At 49.4% G+C, this 18604-nt stretch overlaps 1 protein-coding gene across 1 annotated transcript in view; it reads right to left on the bottom strand.

Annotated features, from left to right (window-relative positions):
• LOC144480123 (glutamate receptor ionotropic, delta-1-like) overlaps positions 1-18604 on the bottom strand; it is a 791184-nt gene that overhangs the window by 96885 nt on the left and 675695 nt on the right. The window lies entirely within an intron of this gene.

The raw sequence follows: 18604 nt of genomic DNA, 5'->3' as shown, positions 1-18604 counted from the left end.
TGAAATAAAGAGCTTTGCCAGCCAGCTTTTAGTCTATCTGAGGTATTGGGTACCTGTCAGGTTGGGCTGCTTGGTGAGTTTGCAATTGCCACACATCCTGACAGTGCAGTCAGGTTTTAGCTCGGGAACAGTAGGGGTTGCCCATTCGGAGAACTATACTGGCTTTATAACTCCTGATTCCTCCAAATGCATCGGCTCTCTGGTGTCGAGAGTGTGGTTCAGGTTGAGCTCTGAGAAATGTAGCTGTGAACTCAGGGTTCACATAGATTTTGGCTTTGACCCCCGCTAAATCTGACCGAGCTCATTTTGACAAATGTCTTTGCACTTAAACAGAATTTCTTGAGAAGCAGCATCAGTCATTTAAAAACATTCCAGACAACTTAGCTTTATCCGCTGCAACCAATCCCACCCCATCAGGCTTGGCCTCTGACCTTTCACTCATGGATAATTGAGTGGACTGGTGTTAAATACAAAACCGGTGCAGTTGTGGTGCTGAATATATTCCCCCTGTATCAGTGGCTAACCTGGCAGCCCGACTGCTGAATCTTAGGGGTTGGAGACCTTCTCATAGGAATTTGTAGGTCTGTTCACCCAGCTCCCAGCACCCGTGTCACCCTCCGTACTCCATGGTCGCTCCTTCACTAGAAGGACTCTCTCAATGGGAGACGTCTTAAAGAACAAAGAACAAAGAAACTTAAAGCACAGGAACAGGCCCTTCGGCCCTCCAAGCCTGCACTAGCCATGCTGCCCATCTGAACTAAAACCCCCTACTCTTCCGGGGACCATATCCCTCTATTCCCATCCTATTCATGTATTTGTCAAGGCGCCCCTTAAAAGTCACTATCGTATCTGCTTCCACTCCCTCCCCCAGCAGCAAATTCCAGGCCCCCACCACCCTCTGTGTAAAAAACTTGCCTCGTACATCTCCTTTAAACCTTGCCCCTCGCACCTTAAACCTATGCCCCCTAGTAATTGATTCTTCCACCCTGGGAAAAAGCTTCTGACTATCCACTCTGTCCATGCCTCTCATAATCTTGTAGACTTCTATCAGGTCGCCCCTCAACCTCCGTCGTTCCAGTGAAAACACACCAAGTTTCTCCAACCTCTCCTCATAGCTAATGCCCTCCATACCAGGCAACATCCTGGTAAATCTTTTCTGGACCCTCTCCAAAGCCTCCACATCCTTCTGGTCGTGAGTATTGCTGAATATTAGAAGGAAAAATAAAAGAAGTTCTTTACTTCCTGGGCATCTGCATATTATTTTATACTTTATTCTTTTTAAGTTGATGCTAAAAGCATTGCGTTGTATTCAATGGATAAATGTAAATCTCTGGTTACTGGCATTTTTGATTAACTGCCTTCACCCATGCCTGGCATATAGAACCAGAGAAAAGTTACAGCACAGAAGGAGGTCATTTGGCCCATCTTGTCCATGCCAGCCCAAGGACAGATATGCCAGATGACAAAGATTTTTCTGTAATATGATAGGATTTATGATGTAAAGATGAAATTATGCTCAATTTTTGGTAGTTCATCTACTTGATCCTGTGATCGAGTCAAGAAGGAAAGAAACACTGGCTTAGAATCATTGAATCCCATCCCGACAGTGCAGAAGGGGGCCATTTGGCCCATTGAGTCTGCACGGTAGCACAGTGGCTAGCACCGCTGCCTCACAGCTCCAGGGACCTGGGCCCGACCCCTGGCCCGGATCACCACCCGAGCGGAGCCCGCACACCCTCCCCGTCTCTGCGTCAGTTTCCTCCCACATTCCATAGACGTGCGAGCTAGGTTGACCAGTCATGCCAAATTGCCTCTTAGTGTCCCGGGATGTGTAGGTTAGAGGGATTAGCGGGGTAAATGTGTGGGTATAGGGCCTGGGGTGGGATTGTTATTGATGCAGACTCGATGGGCCGAATGGCCTCCTTCTGCACTGTAGGGTTTCTATGACTCCCTGACAGAGCATCCCACCCTGGCCCTATTCCCGTAATCCCACACATTTACCCCACTAATTCCCCCATCCTACACACCTTGAGATACTCAGGCCAGAATCGAGCCTGTGTCCCTGGCAGTGAGAGGCAACAGTGCTAACCACTGCGCCACCGTGCCGGCTCTTACTGCTAAGATCTGGAGTTGGCCTTCAAAAGTGTTGAGTGATGAGACTACAGTAAAGGCATCAAGTTCATGGTGACATATAACCAATGCTGGTGTTTGCGACACTCTTGCTGTGGGATGGGCACTGTTTTTGGTCTTGAAATTTTGATTTATTCATTGACGGGATGTGGGTGCCCCTGACCAGGCCCAGAATGTGTTGCCCATCCCTAATTGTCTTGCTCAACTTAACCATGTTTAACTTATAAATCTCAGAATTTCCTTCTGAATCTTCCTGTATTTTATTCACTGGGGTCAGGGCGGTTTATTCGGAAAGTGGGGGCACTCTGCCTGCCTAGCACCCTGTCTGAATGTGGCCCTTCCTGTTACAAGTGAAGCAAACAAAGGGTGGGATCTTGAGCACACGCTCACTGTCCGTGAGAATTAGCGGCACGGACACAAGATGCAGCAAAATCCAGAAATCACGGGTCTCGCCGGCAAGATTGCGACTTCCAATTTTCACCACCCACCACCAGAAATGTAATCAGGGTCACACGCACTGTTTGCATACAGTTAAATTTCATTTCCATATTATTAAATCACCCAGATGTGAGCCTGTCGTGGGGATCCCTCCAGGAGCATAAAGGTGACTATAACCCCCGGAGGAGAGGGACATGGCCAGGTATTGGGTTGGCAATGCCCCCAGCACAAGTTGGTACTGCCAGGTTGGTAACAGTACCAATATATGCCAGCTGGCTATGTCAGGGGCAGACCACATTGGGAGTCTCATGGGGGGGAGGCAATCCATTTATTTGTGGTGATGGGGAGCAGTTGTGGGAGCTGGCGATGCCAGCGATGGTCATTTTGCAGGTGGGGGATGGGTGCCGCCATTTACTGTGTGGGTGGCTGGTCGGTTGGCTAGGATGGGAGGGGTGGGGGGGAAGGGGTCCAATGTTCAGTGGGGAGGGGGGAGGGGCGCTGACACTTTCTTTTGTTTCTGTCCATGATCTGGCTCTGGGGATCTCTGTTCACCCTCCTCTGTGCCTGTCACTCGAGGTTGTCAAATGGCAACCATTTCCCTCCAAAGTTGATTCACCTCAACATCCTGCACACACTGTCGCTCAAAAGAACCCTTCTTAAGGAACTTTCAGTGCTTTAAGCTAATTCTATTCCTAGGTCCAGGGATATTTTTGTTTCTGTTAATAGTTTCCTTTGCATATTCAGGTTGTTAACGCCGCAAACCAAGCGATCGCATAAAATGTCATTCAATGAAGAGTCAAATTCAAAGTGCTCAGCCATCTTGATGAAGGTTGTCTCCCTGGGTCCCTGATGGTTGAATTGAACTTATACCATTGTAATATAATAGACTATAATGCTCCTTCGCTAACACCACAAATTCATCAAATGACTTGGTACCTGGAGCCTCCGGAGAGGTTAAACCTCGAGTGAGGTTGTAAGTCTGGGGATCGCATACCGTAAGCAAGATGACTTTTTGTTTGTCTCTCCCAGTAATCTCATTAGCTGTGAAAAAATACTGAAGCCTCAAAGAACAAAGAAAATTACAGCACAGGAACAGGCCCTTTGGCCCTCCAAGCCTGCACCGACCATGCTGCCCAACTGAACTAAAGCCCCCTACCCTTCCCGGGACCGTATCCCTCCATTCCCATCCTATTTATGTATTTGTCAAGATGCCCCTTAAAAGTCACTATCGTATCTGCTTCCATGACCTCCCCCAGCAGCGAGTTCCAGGCACTCACCACCCTCTGTGTAAAAAACGTACCTCGTATATCTCCTTTAAACCTTGCCCCTCACACCTTAAACCTATGCCCCCTAGTAATTGACCCCTCACCCTTCAACCCCCGTCGTTCCAGTGAGAACAAACCAAGTTTCTCCAACTCTCCTCATAGATGCCTCTCAGTGTAATGGCCCAGCCTTCAATCCCCCGGCCTTCACTGGAGATCTTTGGTGGCACGCCCTTCCCCTTGAATTCTGACACTCACAACTGTAGTAAAAATTTACTCTTGTTGCCAATGACTCCTGGCCTCTCACTGAGGGCCCCTTGCTCCCCGGGATCCATGCGTTTTCCTCCCATTGGCCAAGGCTCATATGCTTCCATGCAATAGGTCCTAGGTGGGTCATGTGACTCTTAAAGGGGCCACGGTGCCACAGTAAGATTTTGGAATCCTTAATCTGGAAAGAAGTGCCAGGCTTTTGGAGCGGTTTGATTCAGTTCGGGAGACCCAGCATGGATTGTAAAAGGCAGATTTTGACCAATCTAATAGATTGTTGTAAATGTCTCCGATTCCAGCCGGGTTCTGCAGTAATCTTGAGAACCAGAACCTGCCAGAAAGGGCTGTTTTTATGAAAGTGGAGCGAGTTTACTGACTAATCTGTCCCTTTACACCTGATGTTTTCCATTGTGGGAAAGCAGTTTTAATCACCCATGGATTTGAGAAAGGCAGCGCGAGTCTTCATGATTGGAATGTGTTCTGAATTTGAAATGCCTTTGCCCTTTTTTTCATCAAAGAAGCATGTGATATCCTTTGATCTGAAGTTCAAAGGGGCTCCTTACAACGATCAAATATTGATGGGTGTTTGAGGTCGATAAGTGTTATTTACTTGATGTTTTAACATGGGAACAGGCTGAATATGAAGACATCTATATGACTGCATGGACGATGATCACAATTACATTCTGTGAATTCTAATATCATAAAGAGGGAAAAGCAGATTCAGGCCCGCTCTTGTTCACAGTCTCGAGTCAGAGTCCGGCTTCCTCCTTCCTCAGGGCACGAGGGACATCAGCTTTATCCCAGAGCTGCTTCAACACAATGGCAGAGTTTGGAGTTTCAGAAGACCTCACAATGGGGGGAAGCAGTTTGTTTCAGGCAGCTCCAGAGTCGCAAGGGGAACCCAGCTGTTCCATCGTGTCCTGGGAAAGCCTGTCCACAACGACTGTTCCTCCTGCTGGTCTGCTCACCACCACCAACTCTCCCAGTCCCTGTTCCTTATCGTCTATCCAACACACTCCTGCTCACTATAGCCCCTGTCCTGCTCACTATGGGCCCTCCCCTGCTCACTAAAGCCCCTCTTCTGCTCACTATAGCCCCTCTCCTGCTCACTATAGCCTCTCCCCTGCTCACTATAGCTTCTCCCCTGCTCACTTTGGCCCCTCTCCTGCTCACTATAGCCTCTCTCTTGCTCACTATAGCCCCTCTCCTGCTCACTATAGCCCCTTCTCCTGCTCACTATAACCTCTCTCCAGCTCACTATAGCCTCTCTCCTGCTCAGTATAGCCCCTCTCCTGCTCACTATAGCCTCTCTCTTGCTCACTATAGCCCCTCTCCTGCTCACTATAGCCCCTCTCCTGCTCACTATAGCCCCTCTTCTGCTCACTATAGCCCCTCTTCTGCTCACTATAGCCCCATCTCCTGCTCACTATAGCCTCTCTCCTGCTCACTATGGCCCCTCTTCTGCTCACTACAGCCCCATCTCCTGCTCACTATAACCTCTCTCCAGCTCACTATAGCCCCTCTCCTGCTACTCTAGCCTCTTTCCTGCTCACTATGGCCCCTCTCATGCTCACTATAGCCCCTTCTCCTGCTCACTATAACCTCTCTCCTGCTCAGTATAATCCCTCTCCTGCTCACTATAGCCTCTCTCCTGCTCACTATAGCCCCTCTCCCCTGCTCACTATAGCCCCTCTCCTGCTCACTATAGCCCCTCTCCTGCTCACTATAGTCCCTCTCCTGCTCACTCTAGGCCTTCTCCTGCTCACTCTAGGCCTTCTCCTGCTCACTATAGCCTCTCTCCTGCTCACTATAGCCTCTCTCCTGCTCACTATAGCCTCTCTCCTGCTCACTATGGCCCCTCTTCTGCTCACTACAGCCCCATCTCCTGCTCACTATAACCTCTCTCCAGCTCACTATAGCCCCTCTCCTGCTCATTGTAGCCTCTCCTGCTACTCTAGCCTCTTTCCTGCTCACTATGGCCCCTCTCATGCTCACTATAGCCCCTTCTCCTGCTCACTATAACCTCTCTCCTGCTCAGTATAATCCCTCTCCTGCTCACTATAGCCTCTCTCCTGCTCACTATAGCCCCTCTCCCCTGCTCACTATAGCCCCTCTCCTGCTCACTATAGCCCCTCTCCTGCTCACTATAGCCCCTCTCCCCTGCTCACTATAGCCCCTCTCCTGCTCACTATAGCCCCTCTCCTGCTCACTATAGTCCCTCTCCTGCTCACTCTAGGCCTTCTCCTGCTCACTCTAGGCCTTCTCCTGCTCACTATAGCCTCTCTCCTGCTCACTATAGCCTCTCTCCTGCTCACTATAGTCCCTCTCCTGCTCATTATAGCCTCTCCCCTGCTCACTCTAGCCTCTCTCATGCTCACTATAGCCCTTTGAGTAAGGACTGATTAGGGACAGTCAGCATGGCTTTGTGAGTGGAAAATCATGTCTCACAAATTTGATTGAGTTTTTTGAAGGGGTAACCAAGAAGGTAGATGAGGGCAGTGCAGTTGATGTTGTCTACATGGACTTTAGCAAGGCCTTTGACAAGGTACCACATGGTAGGTTGTTGCATAAGGTTAAATCTCACGGAATCCAGGACGAGGTAGCGAAATGGATACAAAATTGGCTTGATGACAGAAGACAGTGGGTGGTTGTAGAGGGTTGTTTTTCAAACTGGAGGCCTCTGACCAGCGGTGTGCCTCAGGGATCAGTGCTGGGTCCACTGTTATTTGTCATTTATATTAATGATATGGATGAGAATTTAGTAGGCATGGTTAGTAAGTTTGCAGATGGCACCAAGATTGGTGGCATAGTGGACAGTGAAGAAAGTTATCTCGGATTGCAACGGGATCTTGATCAATTGGGCCAGTGGGCTGACGAGTGGCAGATGGAGTTTAATTTAGACAAATGCAAGGTGATGCATTTTGGTAGATTGAACCAGGGCAGGACTTACTCAGTTAACGGTAGGACATTGGGGAGAGTTACAGAACAAAGAGATCTAGGGGTACAGGTTCATAGCTCCTTGAAAGTGGAGTCACAGGTGGACAGAGTGGTGAAGAAGGCATTCAGCATGCTTGGTTCATTGGTCAGAACATTGAATACAGGAGTTGGGACGTCTTGGTGAAATTGTACAAGACATTGGTAAGGCCACACTTGGAATACTGTGTACAGTTCTGGTCACTCTATTATAGAAAGGAAATTATTAAACTAGAAAGAGTGCAGAAAAGATTTCCTAGGATGCTACCGGGACTTGATGTTTTGAGTTATAAGGAGAGGCTGGATAGACTGGGACTTTTTTCTCTGGAGCGTAAAAGGCTGAGGGGTGATCTTATAGAAGTCTATAAAATAATGAGGGGCATAGATCAGATAGATAGTCAATATCTTTTCCCAAAGGTAGGGGAGTCTAAAACTAGAGGGCATAGGTTTAAGGTGAGAGGGGAGAGATACAAAAGGGTCCAGAGGGGCAATTTTTTCACACAGAGGGTGGTGAGTGTCTGGAACAAGCTGCCAGAGGTAGTAGTAGAGGTGGGTACAATGTTGTCTTTTAAAAAGCATTTAGACAGTTACATGGGTAAGATGGGTATAGAGGGATATGGGCCAAATGTGGGCAATTGGGACTAACTTTGGGGTTTAAACAAAAAGGGGCGGCATGGACAAGTTGGGGCAAAGGGCCTGTTTCCATGCTGTAAACCTCTATCACTCTATGGCTCTATGACTCCCCTGCTCACTAGAGCCTCTCTGTCTTCCCCAACATCCATTGGTTTCTCCTCTCTCGTTTCCCACCTAGCTCTGTAATCTTTGCCCGCTCTGGCTATCCATGGCTCCTGAGTTCATGCCACGATTCAGGGGTAGACTCTTCACCACTTGATGCCTCTAACCTTCCAGATCTTTTCCTAAATCAGTTAACATACGACCCTGATCCCACAGTATGACCCGATTCTTTGAGCACACCTCATGTTATTGGTCACTACTGTAGACTGCATGTTCTGCGGATCTTGCTGCATGTGGGCACGGACTGCTTCAGTATCTGAGGAGTTGTGATTGGAACTGAACACTTGAGAATTACCAATGAACATCCCCTGTTCTGACCTTGTGATGGTAAGAAAGCCATTGGTGATGCAGTTGAAGATGGTTGGATCTAAAACACCCCGAGGAACTCCTGCAGCGATATCGTGGGACTGAAATGACTGACCTCCAACAACTATAAACACCTTCCTTTATGCTTCTAACCAGTGAAGAGTGTTTCCCCTGATTTCAATTTCTCTCGGGTTAGTTTGATGTGGCTAACTGCTCACTCAGCCTCTTCAGGTAGCAGTGAAGAATCTACCACATTGGAACTGGAGTCACAGTAAGAACAGGTGAGTAAGGACAGCAACTTTCCTTTCCTAAAGAACACTAGTGAACCAGTTGGGCTTTTTGTAACATGTCATGTATGGATATAAATTTACATTCTCTGGATTATTAATCCAGGCATCTTGGCAACATAACCATGACACAACTCTACGCAGATCCAACTGTCAACTGAAGCAGAAAGGGAGAAGTTAATTTTCCGATTGAGATATTCATTAGAAGGCGGGATGTTTACCACAGGTGAACATTGAAGCAGACTTGACATCATTTGAAGGATTAGGTAAATACTAGCACAAAAGTTAAAGAAAAGTTTGCGATGAGAAAGCAAGGTGAGTAGTCTGTTTTGGATGAAGTCTGAACATTGGCAGAGCACAATTGAGCAAATGGGTTTGCTCTGTGCTGAAAGAAGACAGGGATCGAAGAATAAAAGAGTGAAATATTCCATTAAAAATTGATAAACTCAGGCTGACAAAAGCCTGTTTAACAGTGAATGGTCAGTGCACTCCTAATGTGGAGGTCTGTTAGTGGTTTCTCACTGAGTCCAATACCGACAGAGCTCTTTAATATGCACAACTTTGCCTACATTGTGGAGAATTGAATTTGACAGGCTGGCAAGGGGAATCTTTCGAGTTCATTTCCTATTCCGTTCAGTCAATTACATGCTTGTCTTCCTTTTTCTTAAATAAAGGGAACTTATTGGGATCGTCTAGCCGGACTCGCAGACTCACTTTAGTATTCTTGTTGGGGTTCTGAGCTACTGAGCATCAAGGAACAGGCTCAGATTGGCTGTTAATAAGTATTGATTTATTGATTATAATCAGGAAATCAATTCGAACACCTTAACAAAATAGTTAGCAGCTGAAGAAGCGAAACATTCAGATACTTTGCCAGTGTTAGGCACTTGTACACCAATTTGGGTTCAATTGGGGAACAACAGATTTTATGCTCAATTAGTTGTCTTAATGCTGAATTTCCATCTGTGACATGGAACCAACCCAGAAATAACTATCCGGCTCCAATCATCTAAAAACACAAACTGACCCAATTATTGCTGGTAGCTAAGAGTATCCAACGAAAGAAATTTCCAGAATATCGGCAAAGGCAGATAGCAGAGCGGGAAAAGCAGTGTCGAAGCCACCGGCACCAATAGAAACATAGAAACCCTACAGTACAGAAAGAGGCCATTCGGCCCATCGAGTCTGCACCAACCATAATCCCACCCAGGCCCAACCCCATATCCCTACATATTTTACCCACTAATCACTCTAATCTACGCATCCCAGGACACTAAGGGGCAATTTTAGCACGGCCAATCAACCTAACCCGCACATCTTTGGACTGTGAGAGGAAACCGGAGTACCCGGAGGAAACCCACGCAGACACGAGGAGAATGTGCAAACTCCACACAGACAGTGACCCAAGCCGGGAATCGAACCCAGGTCCCTGGAGCTGTGAAGCAGCAGTACTAACCACTGTGCTACCGTGCCGCCTGTAAAGAAGAAAGGAGCAGGAGGAGGCCTTTTGGTCCTTCAAGCCTGCTCCGCCATTCATTACGATTCATGGCTGATCGTCCAACTCAATAGCCTAATCCTGCTTTCTCCCCATAACCTTTGATCCCATTCGCCCCAAGTGCTATATCCAGCTGCCTCGTGAATACATTCAATGTTTTGGCATCAACTACTTCCTGTGGTAATGAATTCCACAGGCTCACCACTCGTTGGGTGAAGAAATGTCTCCTCATCTCCGTCCTAAATGGTCTACCTTGAATCCTCAGACTGTGGCCCCTAGTTCTGGACTCCCCCACCATCGGGAATATCTTCCCTACATTTGCTGCTATGGCAGCTTTCTCTGCTGTATCATCCCAGGCTTGGTAAGAACTAGGGAAAGGGCTGGGTCCCACAGCATCACGCTGGCAGGGTGGCCTCTGATCGAGCTTGTCCCACCAGCAGCATTGTTTTTAGAAGGTCGGGCCCCATTTTTAAAGGTTGCCCCCGTGCACAAAGGTTAACCAGGAACCAGTGCCGGGGGGCAGTGCCCAGGCATGATCCTCTACCCTCCCCAAGTGATACATTCACCTGAGCTCCTGTGGGAGGTCTACTGACCAGATGCAAGCCCTGGGAGACTGGCCATGCTTCTCGCCGGTCTGAGCTCAAGCCAATGTGAATGCTTCTCCTTACAGGGGAGGAAAGGTTCAGGCGTAGGGGTCTAATAATGAGATATGAATGAATGGAAACTATGTTCCCAGCCAGGCAGTGCCAGCCTGGCCACTGGTACTGCCCAAGGGGCAAAATGGCAATGCCCAGCAGGCACCTTGGTCACCAGGCATCAGGCAGTGAACAAAGAACAAAGAACAATACAGCACAGGAACAGGCCCTTCGGCCCTCCAAGCCCGTGCCACTCCCTGGTCCAAACTAGACCTTTTTTTGTATCCCTTCATTCTCACTCCGTTCATATGGCTATCTAAATAAGTCTTAAACGTTCCCAGTGTGTCCGCCTCCACCACCTTGCCTGGCAGCGCATTCCAGGCCCCCACCACCCTCTGTGTAAAATATGTCCTTCTGATATCTGTGTTAAACCTTCCCCCCTTCACCTTGAACCTATGATCCCTCGTGAACGTCACCACTGACCTGGGGAAAAGCTTCCCACCGTTCACCCTATCTATGCCTTTCATAATTTTAGACACCTCTATTAAGTCTTCCCTCATCCTCCGTCTTTCCAGGGAGAACAACCCCAGTTTACCCAATCTCTCCTCATAACTAAGCCCCTCCATACCAGGCAACATCCTGGTAAACCTCCTCTGTACTCTCTCCAAAGCCTCCTAGTGGCGACCAGAACTGGACGCAGTATTCCAAATGCGGCCGAACCAACGTTCTATACATCTGCAACATCAGACCCCAACTTTTATACTCTATGCCCCGTCCTATAAAGGCAAGCATGCCATATGCCTTCTTCACCACCTTCTCCACCTGTGACATCACCTTCAAGGATCTGTGGACTTGCACACCCAGGTCCCTCTGCGTATCTACACCCTTTATGGTTCTGCCATTTATCGTATAGCTCCTCCCTACATTATTTCTACTAAAATGCATCACTTCGCATTTATCAGGACTGAACTCCATCTGCCATTTCTTTGCCCAAATTTCCAGCCTATCTATATCCTTCTGTAGCCTCTGACAATGTTCCTCACTATCTGCAAGTCCAACCATTTTCGTGTCGTCCGCAAACTTACTGATCACCCCAGTTACACCTTCTTCCAGATCGTTTATATAAATCACAAACAGCAGAGGTCCCAATACAGAGCCCTGCGGAACACCACTAGTCACAGGCATCCAGCCGGAAAAAGTCCCTTCCACTACCACTCTCTGTCTTCTGTGACCAAGCCAGTTCTCCACCCATCTAGCCACCTCCCCCTTTATCCCATGAGATCCAACCTTTTTCACCAGCCCACCATGAGGGACTTTGTCAAACGCTTTACTAAAGTCCATATAGACGACATCCACGGCCCTTCCCTCGTCAACCATTCTAGTCACTTCTTCAAAAAACTCCACCAGGTTAGTGAGGCATGACCTCCCTCTCACAAAACCATGCTGACTACCGTTAATGAGTTTATTCCTTTCTAAATGCGCATACATCCTGTCTCTAAGAATCTTCTCCAACAACTTCCCCACCACGGACGTCAAGCTCACCGGCCTATAATTACCCGGGTTATCCTTCCTACCCTTCTTAAATAACGGGACCACATTAGCTATCCTCCAATCCTCTAGGACCTCACCTGTGTCCAGTGACGAGACAAAGATTTGCGTCAGAGGCCCAGCGATTTCATCTCGCGTCTCCCTGAGCAGCCTTGGATAGATTCCATCAGGCCCTGGGGATTTGTCAGTCTTTATATTCTCTAACAAACCTAACACTTTCTCCCTTGTAATGGAGATTTTCTCCAACGGTTCAACACTCCCCTCCGAGACACTCCCAGTCAACACATCCCTCTCCTTTGTGAATACCGACGCAAAGTATTCATTTAGGATCTCCCCTACTTCTTTGGGCTCCAAGCATAATTCCCCACTTTTGTCCCTGAGAGGTCCGATTTTTTCCCTGACAACCCTTTTGTTCCGAACGTATGAATAAAATGCCTTGGGATTCTCCTTAATCCTGTCTGCCAAGGACATTTCATGACCCCTTTTTGCCCTTCTAATTCCCCGTTTGAGTTCTTTCCTACTTTCTTTGTATTCCTCCAGAGCTCCCTCCGTTTTTAGCTGCCTGGACCTAACATACACCTCTCTTTTCTTTTTGACCAGTCCCTCAATTTCCCTGGTTATCCATGGTTCTCGAATCCTACCCTTCCTATCCTTTTTTACAGGCACATGCCTGTCCTGCAGCCCTAACAACTGTTCCTTAAAAGACTTCCTTAAAAGTGCCAAGGGAACCGGGACTAATGGGGAGGTGCGGCCTCTGGGGTGGGAGATTGATGGGGTGGGGTGTCCCGCTGCCACTCTGCACTTGGACAAAGGGAGGGAGGCCAGTGATTGGGGCTGGGGGGGGGCGGGAGTGGGTCGGCAATTGGGGCTAGGGAGGTGATTGGGGCTGGGGGTGGGTCGGTGATAGGGGCTGGGGGTGGGGGGGTCGGTGATTGGGGGTGGGGTCGTCGGTGATTGGGGCTGGGGGTGGGGGGATGATTGGGGGTGGGGGGATCGGTGATTGGGGCTGGGGGTGGGGGGGTGATTGGGGGTGGGGGGTGGTTCGGTGATTGGGGGTGGGAGGGGTCGGTGATTGGGGCTGGGGGGGCGGTGATTGGGGCTGGGGGGGTGATTGGGGCTGGGGGTGGGGGGTGATTAGGGCTGGGGGGGGTCGGTGATTGGGGGTGGGGGGGTCGGTGATTGGGGGTGGGGGGGGTCGGTGATTGGGGGTGGGGGGGTCGGTGATTGGGGGTGGGGGGGTCGGTGATTGGGGGTGGGGGGGTCGGTGATTGGGGTGGGGGGGTCGGTGATTGGGGGTGGGGGGGTCGGTGATTGGGGTTGGGGGGGTCGGTGATTGGGGGTGGGGGGGGTCGGTGATTGGGGGTGAGGGGGTCGGTGATTGGGGGTGGGGGGGGTCGGTGATTGGGGGTGAGGGGGTGGTCAGCCTGCCAGGTTGGGGAGGGGTGTGGGCCTGGATGTAGTCGCGAGATGGGACTGCCAGGGGGTGTTTGAATTGGTGGGAGGGTCGGGGGGGGGGGGGGGGGGGGGGGGGGGGGGGCGAGGGGGGGGGGGGGGTTGGGGGGGGGGGGTGGAGGTGGGGTGGGGTGGGTGGGTGGAGGTGGGGTGGGGGTGGGGTGGGGGTGGCACGGCTGGCCCAGACACTTCCTGGTGGAGGGGAGGAAGCGACTGGGCAGTGGAGGGGTCGGTGGGGCAGTGATGTGGGGATTGAGGGGTTGGCCAGCGATCGGGAGGCCGGCAGTGCGGGGTGACAGTGCGTGCTCCAATCCCGGCACTGACAGATCAGCGCGTGCGCAGTGACCCACTCAGCGCTTTGCTGCCGCCCTCTCCAGCAGGAATAGGCCCCAGCCACTGATTTTCAGCGGGATTTACCATGGGGCACGCTGCAGTGCAGAGTGTGGGAGATTCATTTTGAAACACCCGCTGAAAAAGCCAGCAGGATTGACTGCAGTTTTCACGTGAATTTGATGCTTAGAATTTATTTGGGAGCATCCCACCCATTGTGCAAAGATAAACCGGAGAAGACATTACCTCTGCCCACCTTCAATGGCAGAGATAAGAAATAGTGGAGTTTTCGGAGCGAGATGAAGAGGCTGCTTTTCACTCAGAGTTGTGAATCTTTACAATTGTCTCGTCAGCGACCTGCGGATGCTTCATCACCGGTACTTTTAAGGTTGAGGTGGACTGAAATGTTGGCCAGAATTCTCCAGCCATTCACGCCAGTGAGATTCTCCGATCCTGCCAGCAGCACACTCCTGCCCATGAGTATCCGGGGAATTCCCATTGACAGCAGAAAATCCCACCGCGAGCAAACAACGCGCCACCTCCCACATTGCGGGAAACACGTGGCTGGGAGGCCAGAGATTCTCATCCATGGTGCCTCTGGGAACTAATGGATATGGGGAACGGGTGATAACCACACAGAACTACAAAAGGTCGTGAATGTAGCCCAATCCATCACGCAAACCAGTCTCCCATCCATTGACTCTGTCTACACTTCCCACTGCCTTGGCAAAGCAGTCAGCATAATTAAGGACCCCATGCACCCCGGACATTCTCTCTTCCAACTTCTTCCATTGGGAAAAAAAATACAAAAGTCTGAGGTCACGTACCAACCAATTCAAGAACAGCTTCTTCCCTGCTGCTGTCAGACTTTTGAATGGACCTACCTTGCATTAAGTTAATCTTTCTCTACACCCTAGCTATGACTGTAACACTACATTCTGCACTCTCGCCTTTCCTTCTCTATGAACAGTATGCTTTGTCTGTATAGCGCGCAAGAAACAATACTTTTCACTGTATCCCAATACATGTGACAATAATAAATCAAATCAAATCAAAGTGGATTTGAAGCAGGGAATCAGCTATGGTCTGTTCCTGCCCTCTTCCTTATCTGTAGCTTCTCTTAATGTTCCAATGATGTTTTACTTTTCCGTTACTTAAACAGGGACCATTCTTGGAGCACAGTAGAATCCTCTGGTGGTCAGGGCTGGTTTTATTTTAAATAATAGGTAGGATTTCCAATGTGTGACCAATGGTTATATTGTACTGATACACAACAAGGCACCATACTAAACAAACCAGTTCCAGCGGCAGTGTTGGTTTGCGACACAGAAACTAATTAAGCAGTGTGGTATTTCTATGGTATTTCTCAGTGGAAACTTTGGAAACATTTGCTTCTGCCCCAATCTCCCCCATGTGAAATCCCCAGTCTGTCAAGAGGTGCAATGATCTCGTGAACCTCTGCAAATGTTCAGCTGTGAAAGGAGGGAGTCGCAAAGGGGAGGGATCGGAAAGATGTAAAGAGAGGCTCCGAATGGGATTGGAACGGAGGCCAGCGAGAGTACAAAGAGAAAAGAGAGGCTCACACAGAATTAAAAATCAGCTGTTTCCTTTTGTGACATTTGTCATTTTACTTCAAAGTAATTCACTGTCTGTGAAGCACTTTCAGACATTTCAGGGAGATGTGATAAAGACTCAATAAATGCGAGTTAGTCTGTACTTCCTCAGAGCTGTGTATAAATGGTAGAGATAAATAAACATATTGTACTTCCTTCTCATGGAAATATAAACAGAATACACACTGGGAGTAATCTTTTTGTTCGGGTTTGTTCACAGTTTATGCCAGGATTATGCGCAGTGCTGTGCTGTGAAGCTCCCTCCGCCCTGCGCTAATAAACTGCTTTAAAACTAAATTGAAGTTTCCACTGTCAGTCTCACAATGCCATCCTTGTAAATCTGAGCAAGCTCACCAGTTTGATGTTAAGTAGCACTGAGATAACCGACTATTAACTGAACTGAGACTGCTTAAACTCATTCACCTTCGATCTTCTTTGTTTGATGGATCGGAAACGGGGGGTGATTCTCCCATCCCCTTGCGATGCTTTTTTAGCGTAGTGGGCTGGGAGACTCAAGTGGCGATTGATTCCTGCGTTTTCCGCTGCGTGTCCGGGCCGCCACGTATCGCAAAGTGCCTGATTTACGGAGCCGTCAGTTCGCTGCCTAATATATGTAGCAGGTAATTCGAATCTAATTTAAATGCTATTAGCAAGCCCAGGACCGAAATCTCCAGGCCTGCTAGCCTCTCTCCCACTCCACCCCCGCTAGGAGTGGTTCACTCCAGCGGCGTTTACTGCAGTTCCCCATTTGTGTGGAGAACCCCATTTTTGGGAGAATTTTGCAATCTCATAATTGCTTACAGGTTGTGGATATACCCAGCACCTTACTACCTGCTGTCAGTGGAGCCACTTCACTATAACATTAACCTACTGGACCATTATTTAAATTATAAAAATTGCAGCATGCTGCTGTGCAGAGGGACCTGGGTGTCCTTGTGCAAGAATCACAAGGAGTTGGTTTGCAGGTGCAGCAGGTAATTAAGGCAGCAAATGGAACTTTGTCCCTCATTGCTAGAGGGATGGAGTTTAAAAACAGCGAGGTTATGTTGCAGCTGTATAAGGTGCTGGTGAGGCCACACCTTGAGTACTCTGTACAGTTTTGGTCTCCTTACTTGAGAAAGGATATACTGGCACTGGAGGGGGCACAGAGGAGATTCACTAGGTTGATTCCGGAGTTGAGAGGGTTGGCTTATGAGGAGAGACTGAGTAGACTGGGACTATACTCATCGGAATTTAGAAGAATGAGGGGAGATCTTATAGAAACATATAAGATTATGAAGGGAATAAATAAGATAGAAGCAGGGAAGTTGTTTCCACTGGCCGGTGAAACTAGAACTAGGGGGCATAGCCTCAAAATAAGAGGAAGCAGATTTAGGACTGAGTTGAGGAGGAACATCTTCACACAAAGGGTTGTGAGTCTGTGGAATTCCCTGCCCAGTGAAGCAGTTGAGGCTACCTCATTGAATGTTTTTAAGGCAAGGATAGATACATTTTTGAACAATAAAGGAATTAAGGGTTATGGTGAGCGGGCGGGTAAGTGGAGCTGAGTCCACGAAAAGATCAGCCATGATCTTATTGAATGGCGGAGCAGGCTCGAGGGGCCAGATGGCCTACTCCTGCTTCTAGTTCTTACGTATTAGTGGCCAGATTGAGAGCAAGGTTATCACAGAATGTACGTATATCAGAACCAATCCCACTGCACGGGCCTGATGCACCATCAATCAAGCAAAGACTAGTTTGTATGCAAGAACAAATAGGCTTTTATTAGCAAAAGACTTGGAGCACACCCATGCCGATGAACTGGTCCAGAGACTGAGGCAGGGGGTGGGGAGCAGTCGCCTTTATACCTGGACCGGGGGGGGAGGAGTCCCAGGCAGGGCCGGCAGGGGCATGTCCAGGCATGTCACACACACGCAGGCAATAAGCTAACAGTGGTTTACCACATTCACCCCCTGCTTTTAAAAAAGAGTCCGGCGGGGGTGAGGTGGGTGGAAGGATATTTACAGAATTACAAATTTACAAATTCAGTCTCTCTGGGGGCTTGATCTGCCGCTGCGGCCTCCGTAGTGCCGGTCGTGGTGTTGGTTCAGGCGCCAGGCCGCAGTCGCTTGAGTCGTCTGTCGTCCCTTCTGATTGTCGGGTGCGTGGTGGCGGCTCCTGGGGCTCAGGCGTGCTGTATACGGGGTTTGTGGGTGTGGGGTTGTGGGTCGTAGTGGTCCCTGGGGCACCTGCAGGTGCCAGGTCTCGAATAGAGACCGTGTCCTCCCGCCCGTCGGGGTACGCTACACAGGCGTATTGGGGGTTGGCGTGGAGGAGGTGGACCCTTTCGACCAGGGGATCCGACTTATGGGTCCTCACGTGCTTCCGGAGCAGGGCAGGGCCTGGGGACGTCAGCCATGACGGTAGTGAGGTCCCCGAGGAGGACTTCCTGGGGAAAACAAACATTCTTTCGTGAGGGGTAGCATTGGTAGCTGTGCAAAGGAGTGATCTAATCGAGTGTAGTGCATCAGGGAGAACCTCTTGCCAGCCGGTGACTGGAAGACCTTTAGATCTCAGAGCGAGTAAAACGGCCTTCCAGACTGTCGCGTTCTCCCTCTCTACCTGTCCGTTCCCCCTGGGGTTGTAGCTGGTGGTCCTACTCGAGGCTATGCCTTTGGAGAGCAGGTACTGTCGCAGCTCATCACTCATAAAGGAGGATCCCCGATCGCTATGGATATAGCTAGGGAAACCGAACAGGGTGAAGAGGCTGTGCAGGGCCCTGACGACCGTGGCCGAGGTCATATCCGGGCAGGGAATAGCGAAGGGGAAACGTGAATATTCGTCAATGACGTTGAGGAAGTATATGTTACGGTCAGAAGAGGGGAGGGGGCCTTTGAAGTCGACGCTTAGGCGTTCGAAAGGGCGGGTGGCCTTTATGAGGTGTGCTCTGTCTGGCCGATAGAAGTGCGGCTTGCACTCTGTGCAGACCTGGCAGTGTCTGGTTATAGACCTGACTTCCTCAATGGAGTAGGGCAGGTTACGGGTTTTAATGAAGTTACAAAACCTGGTGACCCCCGGGCGGCAGAAGTCG

This window comes from Mustelus asterias, chromosome 28 (genome assembly GCF_964213995.1).
Source record: "Mustelus asterias chromosome 28, sMusAst1.hap1.1, whole genome shotgun sequence".
Lineage (NCBI taxonomy): Eukaryota > Metazoa > Chordata > Chondrichthyes > Carcharhiniformes > Triakidae > Mustelus > Mustelus asterias.
The sequence above is the reverse complement of the archived record's forward strand: the minus strand, read 5'-3'. Positions and strand labels throughout refer to the sequence as shown.